The sequence below is a fragment of the Cervus elaphus genome, chromosome 24 (assembly GCF_910594005.1).
Source record: "Cervus elaphus chromosome 24, mCerEla1.1, whole genome shotgun sequence".
Lineage (NCBI taxonomy): Eukaryota > Metazoa > Chordata > Mammalia > Artiodactyla > Cervidae > Cervus > Cervus elaphus.
The window spans coordinates 46,382,395-46,400,293 of NC_057838.1; positions in this window are offsets into that span (position 1 = coordinate 46,382,395).

The following is a 17,899-nucleotide window of genomic DNA, read 5'->3' on the forward strand; positions in this document are numbered from 1 at the left end:
GTGACTCAGGTCAAGACACCTGGCATTTCAGAACCTTAGGTTCCTACTCTGAAAACTGGGGATAAGAATACCCACTGTGTCTACCTTGTAGACTCAAAACCAAAGCTTAGGAATGCTTGGAAGGAAGAGCTTTATATGTAAACTCACACATGCTCTGTAGTATGGACTGGGATGGTTACTATTGCTTTGCCAACCTTGAGTATCTCATTTATTTGCTCATTTTTGGCTGTGTTGGATCTTCCTTGCTGTGCAGGCTTTTCTCTAGTTGCAACTGGAGTAGAGAATAGTCTCTAGTTGTGGTGCACAGGCTTCGCCTTGCAGTGGCTTCTTTGTTACAAAGCACGGGCTCTAGGGCGAGCGGGCTCAGCAGTCGTAGCACACAGGCTTAGTGGCCTCTCAGCACGTGGCATCTTCCCAGACCAGGGATGGAACCTGTAGCTCCTGCAGTGGCAGGCAGTTTCTTTACCACTGAGCCACCATGGAAGCCCAAAACTGAGTATCTTTAAGAACCATATTTTTACATTTATGGCACAGAGAGAAAATGTACAGCATCTGATACCTTTGAGGTGGGCCTTCCAATCCTTGACAGGTTGCCACCTGCTTTTGTGAGAATTCTGGAGCCTGAGCTCTAGGCTTTAACCTGTGCCAAAGAGCATTTGTAAGGCAAAGACATACCCCACCCCACCCCCACCCCCAAACACACAAACCATTCCATCAACTATTGCTCCTAACAGTGTATGTGCTGTGAATTCTACATTCCCAGTACACAGAACCACTCTGAGTCAGATCACTATATGCGCAGAGCTCTGTAGAGCCTTCGTATATGCTGTTTCCTCTGCCTGGAACACGTTTCCCTTCTTAGCTTTTAGGTCTCAGTTTATAGCAGCTCCTGAGTATTGTAGTAAAAAGTCTTGAAATCACAAATTATTCAAAGATCTCAAGAGGTTTCAGCGGAAGCTATTACTTACCAACTGTTTCTTAACGTATTTCTACTTTTCTCTCCTTAAAACACAGATGTTTATTCTAAATAATAGCAACTATATAGAGTAATTGAGCTAAGCTCCCTCCATAGCTCCAAAGTACTTTAGGCAGCACTCACTTGGGAGGAATTTACTGTTAATTTTAGTCAAAGAACTAATTTGGCAGCCGTTTTTCGCAGTTCTTTTTTCTTTTTCTTTCCATAATATTTTAGAGTGAATGCCTATCATTCAGAACGTCATTCACCCTTTAACAATTCTGTATGAATCTCTAAAATATCAGGACCTTTACCAACAAAACTGCAATACTCTTATCACACTTAGCAGATTATAATTATTTAACATCATTTACTAGCCAGTTGGTATTTGATTGTCCCCAATTTTCTCAAAAGTATCTTTTTACAATTGGTTTCTCCAGGTGCTGCACTTGATTGTTAACATCCCTCTCAATTCATAATCTAGAGTAGCCTCCCCTTCCCCACTCTCTGAAGCCCCTCTGTCCTAGGCAGTGATCCATCCTGGCCTCTCTTTTTCTTTAAGAATCCACCTGCTCCCTACCCAAGGATTGGAAGTACAAACTCAAGGATTGTAGTGAAACCTGCAATACAGAGAATGCTTCTCTCCATTTACCTGCAGTAAACAGGGAACATCTATGCAGAAACTCAGGTGACACTAGTGTTACAAAACCAGCCTGCCAATGCAGGAGACACAAGAGACTCAGGTCCGATCCCTGGATTGGGAAGATCCCCTGGAGATGGAAGGGAATGGCAACCCACTTCAGTATTCTTGCCTGGAAAAGCCCAGTGTCAGAGGAGCCTGGCAGGCTACACTCCATGGAATCAAAAAGAGTCGGATACAACTGAACACGTACACACACACATGCACATGCATAAACTGAGTGTTCATTATTCATGCATTCCATATTTGTAAATTCACCCACTCACTAGACTTTATTTGTAATCCCAAAACCAATGTGCAGCATGTTTGCCTTAATCTGCAAATGTGTGCAGAACAGTGAAAAATCTGAGTCTCCATCAGGCACAATTCCTGATAAGATCAAGCAAAGACGCTTGTACCTGCCTGTTTGAGCTCTCAGCCTCTGAACAAGTGTCCTTTTCACCGTCCATTTAGCACTATGCTTTTCATATTTTTGTGCTTTTAGTTGGTGGTTTTACTATTTACAGTGGCCCCTAAGCAGAGTGCTTAAGTGTTTGTTATCTGATGTGCCTTACAGAATCAGCAATATATATTAAATAAGATGTCTTTAAATAGAAATACAGAAAACAAGGTTATGTGTTAACAATAACATTATGGCCAGAGACTCACAGGGTAGATTTCCCCAAGGAATGATGACTTGCTATTCACTAATTCAGTGTTTGCTATGACTTTCTAGAACAAAACTACCGCAGATAATGAGAATCAACTGTCTGTACGTACACGCTCCCTGTGTTTATTTTATTTTTTTTTTTAGTTCTACAAAATCTGATTGACTTTGTTTTCAAATGAAATATTTTGAACCAGATTTGTTTTCATTGAAAAAGGGGGGGGATGCACTGAGCATATGATGAGGAATAGGAGTTTATTTGTCAAAACTCATATATATATATGATTCTGTTTTCTCTGCTCCAATCAATTCAGGGTAAACTTTTGCATTGAAGCATACCCTGATATTGCTGACTCTTCTGAGGCAAGTTGGCTTGGGGGGATAGGTTCAAATCTGCTCCCAATTTAATGTTACTCAGTGCTGAGGTATTTATAACTTTCTTTTGCTGAATCATTATAAAGTATCTGAGCAAAAGAAATTAATCAGTTCCTGAAGTTTTTATGCCTCTAGGGCTTTAAGGAGATTAACAGAATTTTCTTTTACTATGATTAGTTTTCAACCTTCATGGGAATCTGTAGCCCTTAATATAACTAATTTCATATTGACTCTGGGTTTTCTCTTTAATATGAAAGTTGGGTTCTCATTTGAGAATGCTCAATATTCTTTCATTCCTACTACTAAAGGACAGTAGAAAAAAATCTTTTTTTGAAAACATTGAAGAAGTATCTCCCTTCCCTAAGATACACAGTGTGTGCTTTTTAATTAGTGTTTTCATAAGTGAGCGCCTTTAAAACATAACATTCATTCCACTGTTTCCATATTTAGAGCAAGCTTTCATATTGTTTTTGCCATTTAATTTTTTTTCTTATTAAACATGTTTACAAAAATGTAGACTGTGACTTTGATGAGAACCATGATCTGAAGAACAGTTCTTAAAACCCAGAGAAGTCACACCTGTAACCCTTTAAATGCAGGCAGTGTTTTTGAGCTGAAAATTCTGAATCCATCTTCCACATCAGACTGATGGAATTTTTAAAAATAGGTAGCATAATATTGAAATGACCTTGGGCTGCCAATTGACAGAATTTACCAATGGTTGTCAAACATCCAGTTTAAAAGTTTGGGGTGTTTTTTGTTTGGTGTGTGTATGTGTGTTTAGGCATAAAATTGACTAGTTTTTCTTTTGCAGTGATTTGATACATAATCTTAATTTTTGAAGATGGCTTTAAAACAGCAAAGAGTGATGATTCAAGCTGAGTTCAGAGATTAGTGCCTCATCGTCCTGGCTGTGCAAATCAGCAAGTCATAGAACTTCTGTGACTTTTTGTAAAACCAAATCCTGACACCTACTTCACAGTCTTTATCCACATCTGGCAATTTATCATAGCACCCAGGACGTAGCAAATGCTCAAAATGTGTTAGCTATTTTTCTTAAAACTTGCACCCTCCAATAATCATATTTACAACGGAGTGACTGTCCTCATCATGAAATGATCAATTGTACTTTAACCAACATGTATTTTTAAGTGACCAAGGCAGCCGTAATTGAGGGAACGAATGTGAGAATTTTCTACTTGAAGTCCTTGTTTACTAAACATCCCTGGACAAATACAGGTTTGTCCTTTTTTTTTTTTTCTTAAGGAGTGTGAGGCAAGAAGAAAAGAAAGGGATGTATTCAGAGAGAGACAGCTTGGTGTAGATTTTCTAAGTAAGAAGACTACAGACCACCCTGAGTCCTGATTGTTTTCCTGTAGCCACCAAAGCTGCAGATTAGATAGTGCTGAGGCTCTCATCTCTCTGATATGCTTTATGAAGTATGTGGGAAGGGGGAAAACCTCCTTCTCAGGGGAACAATTGCCAAACCCAAAGCTATCACCCCTTCTCCTTCAGACAGAACTCCTCAGGCAGCAATGTGCCCAGCTTTGGGGGATGCACCAGGATTGGTCTGAGCCAGTTGTGACTATCCGTTTCTCTCTACCTGTCATTAGTTTGTGGCAATGGTCTCATCCCAGAGAGTTTTAAACCCACACATACACCCCCACAGGACATTGGTGATGTTGGGAGGCATTGGGGTTATGCTAACTGGGAGGGTGCTCCTGGGCTGTAGTGGGTGGAGGTCAGGGATGCTCCACACCTCCTGCAATGCCAAGACAGCTTCCCGTCACAGAGAGTTACCTGGCCCCAGGTGTCAACAAACGAGGTTGAGACACAGTGGTCTAGGAATTGAAGAGTGACACGGTTCTGGTCAGTAAAATGTGACAGGAAGGAGGTAGGAGAACTTCTAGAAAGTAATTTTCCTCCTTAAAAGAGGCAGTATTTTTTGCCCCACCTCTTTTGGAGGGGGGCGGGGAATGCTAGGGTGTAAAGATGGGAAGCTTGGAAGCACTGCAACTATCTCAGGACCATGAGGGGAGACATCACTAACACATACTTGTCTCCAGACTTATTGTTACTTGAGAAAATTGTCTTTACTTTAAAAACTGCTATTACTTGGTATTTTTGTCACTTGTAGTTAAAAGCATAATTATTAAATCTACCATGTTGTGTACCTTTCCCAAAAAAGGTCCACATTCAGTTAACCAGAAAACAGCAGAACTTTTCTGAGATTCAGATATTGGTCAGTGAGCTGGGCTTAGTCACTACCTAAGTGTTTAGCTTCTGGCACTAAGTCCCTCATAGCAAGTGTATTTCAGTTCATGCCTCTGAAGCATGACACAAAAGTCTACATCTTGAGTCTTCAGTGACTCAGGAAGACTGAAATTGTCTGAGGACATCCTGTCCTAGTTTGAATTCAAGCTCTGCCAGGTGGTAGGTGTGTGAGCCTGGATGAGGTTACTTCTCTGCTTCACCTTCTTCATCTGTAAAATGGGGTTAATTGTGGTGACCTAAGAGGTTAAATGAATCACATGAAAAAATGCCTACAATAGTGTCTGGGACCTCACCATCACCTCCTCCTCATCACGCCATCATCCTCATCACCATGAAATGTTACATTTGTGATGGCCAAGGCTCTGATGACAATGTTCATATTGGAATCTTTCCTCCACACATGACCATCTTTCAAAGTTGAAATTGACAGCCAAGTGGATATTTTGTGGGAGCAACTAATAGGGAAATGGACTAACAATTCTCTCTCCAGTCTTGCAGAATTCCACCATTGTGTAGAGGCATAGCCAGGTGACTGGTGCACACTCTTCCCAGGACATCAGTGGCGTGATACTTGAGACTGATTCCAGAGAACCTAATTACAAACACAAGTGTCCTTGTCTCCCAGGGTTAATGATTCCCCCACATTGTTAGGTCTGGACCCCATGGTTGGTCTAGTATTGTACAGCTCTGTTTCATGTACGTTCTTAACTCAGTCAAACCAGTACCAGATAGATACCATTAAATTCTGTTTCCATATATGCCCTGGATGGACCAGCCTTTTTCGGAGCCTTGTAATCTTCCTCTTGTCTTTAAAATCCTGTTGTCTGAACATCTGCCTATTGGTACTTTGAATTGAGGCATGTCAGGATTTGAATCCAGTAGTCATGTGACACCAGGCAAGTTCCTTAAATTTACTATATTCCCTCATCCTGAAAGTGGGGCTCAGGAGATCCCTGTTTTATAGAGTCACTGGGCATAAGTTAACAGTAAAAACTCTTTAACAAGGCTCAAAGCTTAATAAAAAGTTGCTGTTGGTTGTAATTCTGTCTGGTTCTTGCTAATCTCTGTTCACTTACTTAACAAAATCAGTATTACAGAATATTGCAGGGCTTAGTGTTAAGTTGATTGTGCTGAACGATGATGGATCTCAGCCAAGTGTTATGCTCCCTTTTTATAAATACCTGAGTAATAACTCAAGAAGGCAGAGAAGAAGCAATAGGACCTGGGAAGAGTTAGCCAGACCTGTGTGAATTGTGTATTCGCAGTGGTACTCCTACAGTCCTGGAATATAAATCTTAAACCCTGCAGATCTGCTCCTTTTTGAACACTCCAAGCTCCACAGCTTGACAACCACTTTAATTGGTTGCCAGGTCTCTGTAGACAAAAGTCGTCCTTTGCGCCATGAGGTTTCCTGTCTTATGTAAACGTTCCAGAGCTTGGCACCAACCTGTCTATTTTCAGGCTTCCTGGAAGGAACCAGCTCCTGTCTCCATCTGCTGCCCCCTCTCTGCCCAAGGCAACAGGCTACATTCTTGCCCCAGCCTTTTGACAGAAGTGCCAGCAGGAGACACCATCCCAAAAGCATTCCCCTCCACCCCTACTGTCCTTCCAGAGTGTCTCTAAGTAAATTGTACCTGTGGCCCTGGGGAATGTACAGGATGACTTTGGATGGTATCTAGATACTCTTTTCCTTTGAAGTTCCTTTTAAACTAAAATTTATCCTTTTTTTTTTTTAATGAAAAACTGATCAAAGTCATGCAAAAGAATTTTCTTTTTCATGGTGAGTTAATTTAAAAATGGGCTTCCCTGGTAGCTCAGATGGTAAAGAATCCACCTGCATTGGAGACCCAGGTTCGATCCCTGGGTCGGGAAGATCCCCTGGAGAAAGGAATGGCAACCCACTCCAGTATTCTTGCTTGCAGAATTCCATGGATAGAGGAGGCTAGCCTGTAATTTTAAGAAACTTTCTTTTTTTAACCTTTTTATTTTTTATTGGATCACAGTTGATTAACAGTGCTGGTTAGTTTCAGGAGTATAGCAGAGTGATGCAGTTATACATGTATCTGTTCTCTTTCAAATTCTTTTCCCATTTAAGTTGTTACTGGGTTGGCCAAAGACTTTGTTCAGGTTTTCCTGAATCAGCTTAAAAAACCTGGACAAACTTTTTGGCCATCCATACATAATATTGAGCAGAGTTCCTGTCCTTGTTGGTTATCTGTTCTAAATATAGCAGTATGTGCATGTTACTCCCAAACTCCCTAATGATGCCTCCCCCAACCTTTAGCCCTGGTAACCAACCATAAGTTCACTCTCTAAGTCTGTGAAGAAACTTTCTCTCCTTAAAACAGTTTATTTCAAGTTTGACAATGATGCATAAAACAGAATTGCAGGCCTGCACATACTTAGGTTAAATATAAGATTATAAGCTTACTGGCCACTGGTTCAGGCTTGTGGTCACTCACTGTGAAGACCCCAGCTTAGACTCTGAGTGAGGCAGAAGTCATTGGAAGGGACTTCTGTCTGTTTTGTCTCAACTTATAAGAATGGTACCTAAACTAGAATAGGTATTCAATAAATAGGTATTGAATGAATGAATTCATTGAGTGTTCTAATGTGCCAGGCATGGGGCCAGGAGCTGAGGCTTCAAAGATGAAGCTGATAGATAACAGTCTTCATCTTCCTGTAGATTATTAAAGGATTCGTTCTGTTTTCCCTATGACATTCTGTTGATTTCAGAATTCTTAAATGCTAGAGCACAGAATGTAAATATCTGTCATCTGAATCACCTCTCAGCCTCAGCTTTCTCACACTGACAAAAACTAAGCTTGAAAGCACAGCTCCCAAAACCGCTCCAGTGCTGGGCGTTCCCTGTTCCTGCCCCAGTCTCAGAAGCTCCCCTTTTCCTTCCAGTGAATGCCCCACATCCTTTTGGCCTCCACCCAGCTCTCATCCCTCCCGGGGAGACCAGGATTCAGCTGACATTCAACAACGGTGAACACTTGACTTTTTCACCCTGGGGATATGGCGCATTAGTCAGCCCATAAACATTTAATTTTATTTAGCTATATTTTATAAGCTGGCACATCATCAGAACTGTGTCTCTCTCTCTGTTGCCTCAAGTGCCACTGTTTGAACATACCCATAATGTCTCTTAATTTTATGTCACTCTTTACTTCTAGTAAAACATGGGAACATACAGGGGAAAATAGGAAAGGCAGGTGCTGGGTGCCTTCTAGAAAGTCTCTGGAGGAGGAACTGTGTGCTCCTTTTAGTGCAGCGGCTTTCTCAAAGAGGGAGGCCTCTGCTGACTCCCACTGGTAGTGTCCGGGGAGCAGTTCTGTTGGTCTGGAGTGGGGCCCTGGAATTAGCATTTTAACTTTTCACTGCAATGTTAATGTGAAGAAAAGTACAAATAAGTGTCCAGCTCAATGACTTTTCAAACATCCATGTAGTCAGCAATATTGCCAGCACCCCAGAAGTGTCCTGTTCCTTTTTCTTTTAATGTTTCTGTCATCGTTGTTGGAGTCTAGCTGACTTATAGCATCGTTATTTTCATGTGTACAGCAGAGTAATTCAAAATATATACATATATTTTCTTTTTCAGATTATTTTCCATTATAAGTTATTACAAGATACTGAGTATAGTTAAATATAATTCCCTGTGCTATACGGTAGGACCTTGTTCTTTTTCTGTTTTATGTTTGGTACTGTGTATTGGTGAATCCCAAAGCCCTAAGTTATCAATCCCTCTCCCCTACCTGGTTCCCTTTGTCACTGCCTCTCTCTAGCAGTTCCTTTTATCCTGACTTATAACCTATAGATGAGGTTTTGCCAATCTCTGTATTTATATGAAAGATAGAGAAAGTCGCTCAGTCGTGTCCTACTCTTTGCAACCCCATGGACGATATAGTCCATGGAATTCTCCAGGCCAGAATACTGGAGTGAGTAGCCTTTCCCTTCTCCAGGGAATCTTCCCAACCCAGGGATCGAACCTAGGTCGCCCACATTGCAGGCAGATTCTTTACCAGCTGAGCCACAAGGAAAGCCCAAAATACAGGAGTGGGTAGCTTATCCCTTTTCCAGAAGATATTCCTGACTCAAGAATTGAATTGGGGTCTCCTGCATTGCAGGTGGATTGATTTATACATGTAAGTGTAAACTGTATTTCTTGTTTTCTGGCTTCTTATACTCAATATTATGATTTGTGAGATTCACGTTGCTACATGTTGCTGCAGTTCATTCACTTTCATTGCACTATGTTTTTATTATAAATATTATCATAATTTTTAGATTTATTCTGAGACTGATGATGGGCTATTGGATTGCTTTCAACTTGCAGCTATTATGAATAATGCTTCTGTGAATATCCTAGTGGATCTCTTCTGATGAATATCTGTACACATTTCTGTTGGGTGTATACCTTGCAGTGGAATTGCTGGGGCAAATCAGTATTTTTAACAAGCAACTCCATTAACACTGACCCATGCTAAAATTTAAGAGCTATACAACTAGACAAACAAGCAAGTACCATTTACCAAGATTAATTGGGTTTGAATACAGAAGATATGAATTGCCCACAAAAACTTTACAGTCTTATTGAGGAAAACAAAAAATAACAACAACAAAACAAACAAACAAACAAAAAACATAGACTCACAAAGCACAAATTGAAGAAAACACAGGAGAGAAAATAACTCAGACATGCAATTCAGATGCCTGTTGTAGTTTGGAGCAATACACATATACATAGAATAGAGTTACATACAGGCTTCCTATCAGAAAGATTTTGGGTTTTGTTTGGCATAAGAATGTTTCAAAAATGAAGAAGTGTTATAAAATGCTTATATCTCTGACTTCTCTTCAAAAATTAAGCTCCAGCAGCAGAGGTTCTGCCTTGTTGCTACATGGCAACAGTTGTCTAGATCTGGGCAATGACTGTCCCCTTTAGATGAATCATGTGGTCTCCAGGTGCCACAATCTACCACATCCCCACCTACCTCTCTCGCCTCACTGTGGCCTGCTCTCATTTACATGAGCTGCCTAAATCCTGTGAGGATTTGGCTTCCCAGTCCCTAGGCTAGAGAATTACAGTAAACTTTTTCCCCATTCAGTATTTGCGTGAATCCTCACCAGAACCCTGCCAGCCATCAGAGGCTTGATAAGATTGTCTCCATTTAGGGGCTGAGGAAATTGAGGCTCCGAGAGTGACTGAACAGAGTTGCACAACTAGCAAGTGGTGGCCTTCTGGGGACTATTGTGAGAAGTATTTTAAAATTGTGTGTATGGTTTTTTAATGTGAAGCAGTAACTTAAATAAATCAAGATACGTATAATAAGACGTTCCTAATAAAGTTCAGAGAAGTTTTTTTTTTTTAAGGCATCAGAGGAGGGAAAACATTCTGTGGGCTAAAGTGGTCACAGATGTGTTTCCCCCCAGGATGGGGGAACCCATCTGAGCTTTGATGGATGACTGTGAAGAGGAGGCGTGATGATGGCATTCTGGGCAAGGGCTCAGCTGGAGCACAGGCGCAACGTCGGAAGCACACAGTTGGGGATGAGGTGGGGACAAACACAGGAGAGACCCGGGGGCGTGATGGGAAACGACTGCTTAGCTGTGAGCAAAGGTCTTCACTTTGCTACGTCTCCAGGTCCGTGAAAGTTCTTGACCTCACTAGTTTTTGAGAGGACGAAAGGAAATTCTGTAAGCTCAGTTAGTTGTAGTTTATTCATCCTTATTCAGATGAATAGCATTATCCTGACACTGGCAACCACACAAGAACCGATAGGTCTTGTGCTCTTACCACCATGAGGTTGATGGTTCATGTGCTGGAGGGGAGCTCTGAGCGGGAAGCAGCCTGACTCCCCAGGGGATCTGACATGGGAGTCAACAAGATCTCCATCTTTCCGCCACACCCTCTCAACCTACCCCAAACCCTCCTTTTCCTCAACTGCAGGGGCAGCTTTTTATTCCATCTAAACTATCTTCCCCAGTCTTCCTCTTTAAGTTGTTTTCAAAGTGACTGCTAAGAAGCAGCACCCGTTTGGCAAAAAATATGACAACAAAATCTTCCCTTAGATGCCCCCCACTTTAAGTTTATTCTTGTTATTAGTGAAGGAGGCTTTGATGCCTAGGAAGGAAGGCAGTGGGTGTTATGAAATCAGTGTAAGCTGTAGCATCTGACATGAGTTTCATCACATGGACATTTAACTGTGTGGCCTCAGGGAGCCAGTCAACCTCTCCAGGTTTCAATTTTTGTTACCTGCAAAATAGGAAAAATAGTACCAACCACTCAAGGTGGTGGTGAAGTTTCAAAATAAACATACAAAGTGCCTGGAACAAAGTAGGTACTCAGCTCATTGCCTTTATTGCCATTCCAGTGCAAGATCTTTATCAGAGGAGCCTGTGTATTAACTGACACTTCATGGGCGATGGGAATGGAGTTGGCCGGCACACAGAGCACAACATTATGGACACATCAGGGGCTCAGTCTTCTCAGCTGACTTCCTAGTTTCAACTCTGTTACTATAAAAGCTCTGTGACCTTGAATAGGTTCCTTAACTTTTTTTGGTCTACCCTTCTATATCCATAAAATGGAGGACTGGAGGAAATGACCAGAATATTCACTCTGCAACTAAAATTTCAATATCTGTGTGTCTATGATTAACAGCTGACACTTTCAGATTCTTTATTTCTACTGCCCCCTCTCTGTTCATTTCACACCCTCTTTCTGGCGGTTCATCTCCCTTGAACACAGGGATGAACACGTGATTCATGTGTCACCTGCTTGGCTAGTGATTGGCTAATGAGGTGGGGGTGTAATTCATTGAGGCCAATCAGAGGTCTTCCCTAGGATTTTTATAACTACGAGAGAGAGAGACTTCACTCTTGGAAATTTTGCAAAACCAGAAAGGTCTCTTTGGCCATGTGTTGTGCTGTAAGGAGAAAACACTTCTGCTTTAGGAAATAAGGAGGTGATATTCGGAGACAAGTAGAACTGAGAGAAAAACAGGAAGCAGCCAAATCAGCACAGGTGAGTTCAACACTTGAGGCTCTGGACTCAGTGCTTCTTGAAGCCAACTTCTCTCTCCTTGTCTTCCATAGAGTGGATCCAACAACTCCCTTTTGTTTTTAAACTGCATGAAGTGAGTTTTGTCATTATAACCAAAAGTACTCTTAACCTATGTCACAGTCATGTATAAAATGTGTCTAAAGTCATAAGAGTGGCCTAGGATCACAATAAAAGGACATCCTTTTCTTTCTTCACTCCACTGACTCTCTTCATGGTCACCCTCTCCAAATACAAAGTTGAGAACCTAGTCTTGATAAGTGACATCATATGATACTTGTCTTTCTCTATCTGACTTCACTTAGTATGATAATCTTTTTGGTCCTTCCGTGTTGCTGCAAATGGCATTATTTCATTCTTTTTATGGCTGAGTAGTATTCCCCATGGACAGAAGAACCTGGTGGGCTGCACTCCATGGGGTCACAAAGAGTCGGATATGGCTGAGCAACTAAGCATATTATTTATATGTAGCCCATCACCTTTATCCATTCATCTGTTGATGTACGTTTAGGTTGCTTCCATGTGTTGACTGTTGTCAGCCATACTGTTATGAATGGTAGCCACTTTAAACAAAGGAAAATAAACAGACAGCCGCATTTCAAGTCTTCCTTTGTCACGTGGTAAGTGGCTAGTGTATTGGACAGAACAGCTCTAGAACAGTAAATTCCATTTGAAATGATTATGAAAACATAAACTATCTAGAAATAATTCCAACCAAGTTTAGAAGTCATATATATTTTAACACTAATTAGCAAGTCAGATAAGGATTTCAAGTAGATTACTGTTACTTGGAGTTGCCTGGGGATATTCAAGAAATCAAGGCAGGTCACCTAAAGGGTATTGAGTTTCTTTTTAGGGTGATAAAATGTTCAAAAATTTATTGTAGAAAAGATTGCTCAACTCTGTGAATATACTAAAAACCATTGAATTGTGTACTTTTTTTTTTAATTGTGTACTTTAAATGGATGAAGTATTGTTATTGTTCAGTCACTCAGTTGTATCAGACTCTTTGCAACCCCGTGAACTGCAGCATACCAGGCTTCCCTGTTGTTCACCATCTCCCAGAGCTTGTTCAGACTCATGTCCATTGAGTCAATGGTGCCATCCAACCATCTTATCCTCTCTTGTACCCTTCTCATCCTGCCTTCCTTCAGTCTTTCCCAACATCAGGGTCTTCTCCAATGAGTCGGCTCTTCACATCAGATGGCCAAAGTATTGGAGCTTCAGCTTCAGCATCAGTCCTTCCAATGAATATTCAGGGTTGATTTCCTTTAGGACTGGTTTAATCTCCTGGCAGTCCAAGGGACTCGCAAGAGTCTTCTCCAACACCACAAATCAAAAGCATCAATTCTTCAGCACTCAGTATGTGAATTATATCACAGTGAAGCTTTTCCTACTCAAAAAACATATTTTATCTAATCATCTAAGACAACATGAATTGCAAAGGTTGTGATTTTTTGATACCAGATGGAGTATAGGATGGGAAATCAGAAGCCCTCTCCTGTGACCATGGGGAGCTTCTGATTCCTCATCTACTAACACACCTACCTACACAGGGTTAACTGAGATGATCACATGGTAACTCCCTCTTTCATGTAACAATTTATTGATCACTTACTTTGGGCCAGGCATTGATCTAAGTGCTGGAATGCAATAGTGCACTAAACACACAGTCTCTGCTCTCAAGAAGCATTTTCTAGTGAAGGAGACAAGCAATAGCTCACTAATTAAATAAATATAGTGAATGATGACAAGTATTAAAAAGTAAAGCCACATAATAAGTTAGAGAACAATGACTGGGGGACCTAGTACACAAACATGATAGCACATGATATGGTGGAGGCGCTATTCAGAAACGCCTCTATGATGAGGTGATATTTGACTGACTTGAGATATAGTATAAATGAGCAAGGTTTATAAACTGCAAAGTCCTAAAGAATATTTATTATTACTACTACTGATGACGTAACTGAACCTGTATGTACTCTATAAGACATCCCTATAAATTTCAGATTTCTTTATCCACAGGTATATTTGTTATAAATTGAGTTGTGCTCCCCACGCCCCCCCCCCCAAAAAAAAACACAGGTTGAAGCTCTAACCCCCTAATGTGACTGTTTGGAGATAGGGCCTTTAGGTAGATAATTAAAGGTTAAAGAAGGTCAGAAGAGCATGGCCTTCATCTCATGGGGCCAGTATCCTTATAGAAGGAAGAAACCCCAGGAGTGTGACACACAGCGAAAGGGCCATGCGAGGAGACGGCAAGAAGGGGGCCGTCTGCAAGCTAAGGAGAGTCCTCACCAAAAACCAACCTGCCAGAACATTGAGGTTGGTCTTCCAGCCTCCAGAACTGTGAGAAAATTAATTTCTGTTGTTGAAACCACCCAGTCTGTACTATGTTATGATGGCAGCCCTAACATTTCTTACTCTGAGAAAGTTTCTATACTAAACAGAGGAATTGCCTAATTTTTGAAGGTTTAAAAACCTTACTTTTTTAGCTTCAGAAGCTACTTTAGAGATGATTTTTGATACATAGTTCCATTTTCTTGTACAATTTTTAGTTTTATATTATCTCAGATAATCCTTTACTTCTTTGAAATCCTCAACAATGTTAATAGAGAAAAGGGCGCCTAATTTTCTGTCACTCTCCTTCACTTAACATTTCATTTATTGTGTTTTCTTTTTCTGGGTGAAAATTTCCTGAGATTTTTCTATTTTGCCTTTTTTTTTTTAAGTGCATAGAATTATTTGTTAACTGTATGGTTATTTTTTCAGATCTTATTAATTTTTGCTCTAATATATTTTTTATTTTCAATGTGTATGTTTTATCATTTTGATAAGGGTTTGTATTGAACACTCCTCATTTATTTTTATTCTTTCTTATTTAATAATGAGAAAATTTAAGTCAGTGATTTTAGTCAGAGTTTGGGTTTGCTAGTTTTCTGAAAATACTCTCTTTTCATTAATATCCAAATTGTCAGTTAGTAGGCATTTTATTTCTCCTTTCCTCAGTATGTTTCTAAGATTTCTATCTTACATTTTGTTATTCATTTCTAATTTTATTGCACTACGTTGAGGATATATGACTTGGGTATTTTCAGTTGAGGAAGTTACATTCTCAATGTGACAACATAGTCAATTTTTATAAACCTTAATGGATACCCAAGAAGAGGATATTGTTTCATTATATAAATATACATATTGATTCTAACTTTATTGTTCAAATTCTCTCCTCTGCCTATTTGTATTTTTTAACTACCCAATTTGTAAAAGTATATGAAAAACATTGTAAAATCTCCCACAATACTTGCCTACTATCCACTTCACCTTTTTTTTTTTTTTACTATATCTGTGATAAATGATGCACGTAGATTATTGAGTATTCTGTTTTTGCTGTGGGTTGTAACTTTTATCTGTACAAAATTGCCTCTTTTGTTTCATGATTGATTTTTGTCTCAGATTTCAAATTGCCAGGGAGAAGGCAATGGCACCCCACTCCATTACTCTTGCTTGGAAAATCCCATGGATGGAGGAGCCTGGTAGGCTGCAGTCGCAGAATCAGACGCAACTGAGCGACTTCACTTTCACCTTTCACTTTCATGCATTGGAGAAGGAAATGGCAACCCACTTCAGTGTTCTTGCCTGGAGAATCCCAGGGACAGGGGAGCCTGGTGGGCTGCCATCTATGAGGTCTCACAGAGTCAGACACGACTGAAGCGACTTAGTAGCAGCAGTGGCCAAATTGCCAAAACATAAATGTGCCACCTCTGATCTTTTCATTTGCATTTTCAAGGAAAATCTTACTCATCCTTTTATTTCTAAGCTTTTCACTTAAATTACTTGTAGGTATGTATTTCACTTTCAGTCTTTTAACCTTTGTCATTTAATTGCGAAAAGTGCTGTTGACTTTTTTTTGAGGAAGAAGGCTTTGTGTTTTTAAAGAACTGTGGGTTGCTTTCCTAATACAGTACCATTTGACTTACATTGGTGAAGATTCCTCTGGTACTCGGCATTTGATCCTCTATTGAGGCTGGTTTCTATCTTTTTCTTAGTTTTCCTTAAGTATTTGAGCACAAGCTGGCAGATGCTGTGTTGAGACATGCAGGCAGATGCCGTTTTAAATTAAAATTTGCACAGCCAGATGTTCATGTTTCATAAGATGGTAACATAATAACTTCATAGATAAATAACTTCCTAACTTAGCACAGGCATCAAGACACAGCTGGGACTGAGCTCTCAAATCATGATTTCACCTTTGTCACACAGGATTGTTTTCCCCCCAAGTAAGCCTGATAAAGAAGTAATACTAACTCAGTACAGCTTGACAGGTTTTTATTGGCCTGCCAGGCCCTGGGCTAATTTTCTGTTTTTCATTCACTTAACAAAAGTATACTGAACAGCTGCATGTACTGGGCACTGTCTGAGCTCTGGAAATGAAGTGAGGGTATGAGACAGACTGTTTATATCCTTGTGGAGAATATATTTTTAATACAGTACAAAAAAAATAACCTGTTAAAACTAACTATATAATTCTAGATAGTGATGTGTGCCATGTGGAAAAATAGAGTGAGAGAATAAAGGATGACAGGCAGATAAGGGAGCTGTTTCAATTGAGGTGATCTCTTCCGTAAATGTCATGGAGGAGAGACCTGGATGGAGTGGAGGAGCGCGAGGAATGATGGGACCAAAATCAGCCAGGCAGAGCATGCAGGGTCAGTACCAGGGCCCTCAGACATGAATGCACTACTGCCATGAATGAACCTTACTAGTCCTCTTGTGATGCTCAATCAAGATTCAAAACCCTGGGCAGATGTTGCTGAGTGGCTGCTCCTGGTTCATGTGTTCCCACTCTGGTATCCAGAGAGAAGACGAGAGAGGGATGATCTGTCATGGCTCTCTGGCTGCCATCATAAGAGATAGATCACATGCAAGTGGTGAGTCCCCTAAACAGAAAGAGAGTTAGGCTGCTAGACAGCGACAGTGTCTACTGCGGCTTATTCCTGTAGCTGTCCAGCATGCCTTACCACAGTTCTGTTTTGCTTTAATATTCCAGCTAACATTGTGCAACCAAATCCCATAGAGCCACAAACATGCTCATCCACTTCCCAGAGGAAAGCAATGCGTGGTTTCTTCAACTCCTGCATCCCCAGCTCAAAGTCCAGGACTTGTGGATCATGACCATTTCACTAAGTCAGTGGCACTACATCTCAGTATCATGAAACCTTTGAATTGATTGCAAAGTTAACCACCGTAACACGTTCTATATAAAAATAGTATGGGAAAGAAAAAAGGAAGAGAAGGGAAGTTGACAAATACAACATGTATAAGTGTTGTTGCTGTTCAGTCACTAAGTCATGTCTGACTCTCTTGTGACCCCATTGACTGTAGCCCATCAGGCTCCTCTGTCAGACTTCCCAGGCAAGAATACTGGAGTGGGTTGCCATTTCCTTCTCCATGGGATCTTCCTGACCCAGGGATCGAACCCGCATCTCATGCACTACAGGTGGATTCTTTACCACTGGGAAGCCCAATGTATAAATATACTTGTATTTTATTTTAGAAAGATATTAAAGGATACTGTTTTCCAGAGCAACTGAGACATTTTACAGCCCCACCTGTAATACATGGGAATTTCCCCAGTTCCTTGTCAATGCTGGTAATTGTCTGTTGTTGTTTTTTTTTATTACAGCCACTCTAGTTAGTGTGAAGTGGTGTTTCACTGCGGTTTTAATTTGCTTTACTCTAATGCCTAGTGGAGTTAACCTCTTTTCATGTGCTTGTTTGTCATCCGTATATCTTCTTTGGTGAAATGTTTATTCAGATCATTTGGTCATTATTTAATTGGGTTACTACTGAGCTGTAAGTATTCAAGTCCTTTATCAG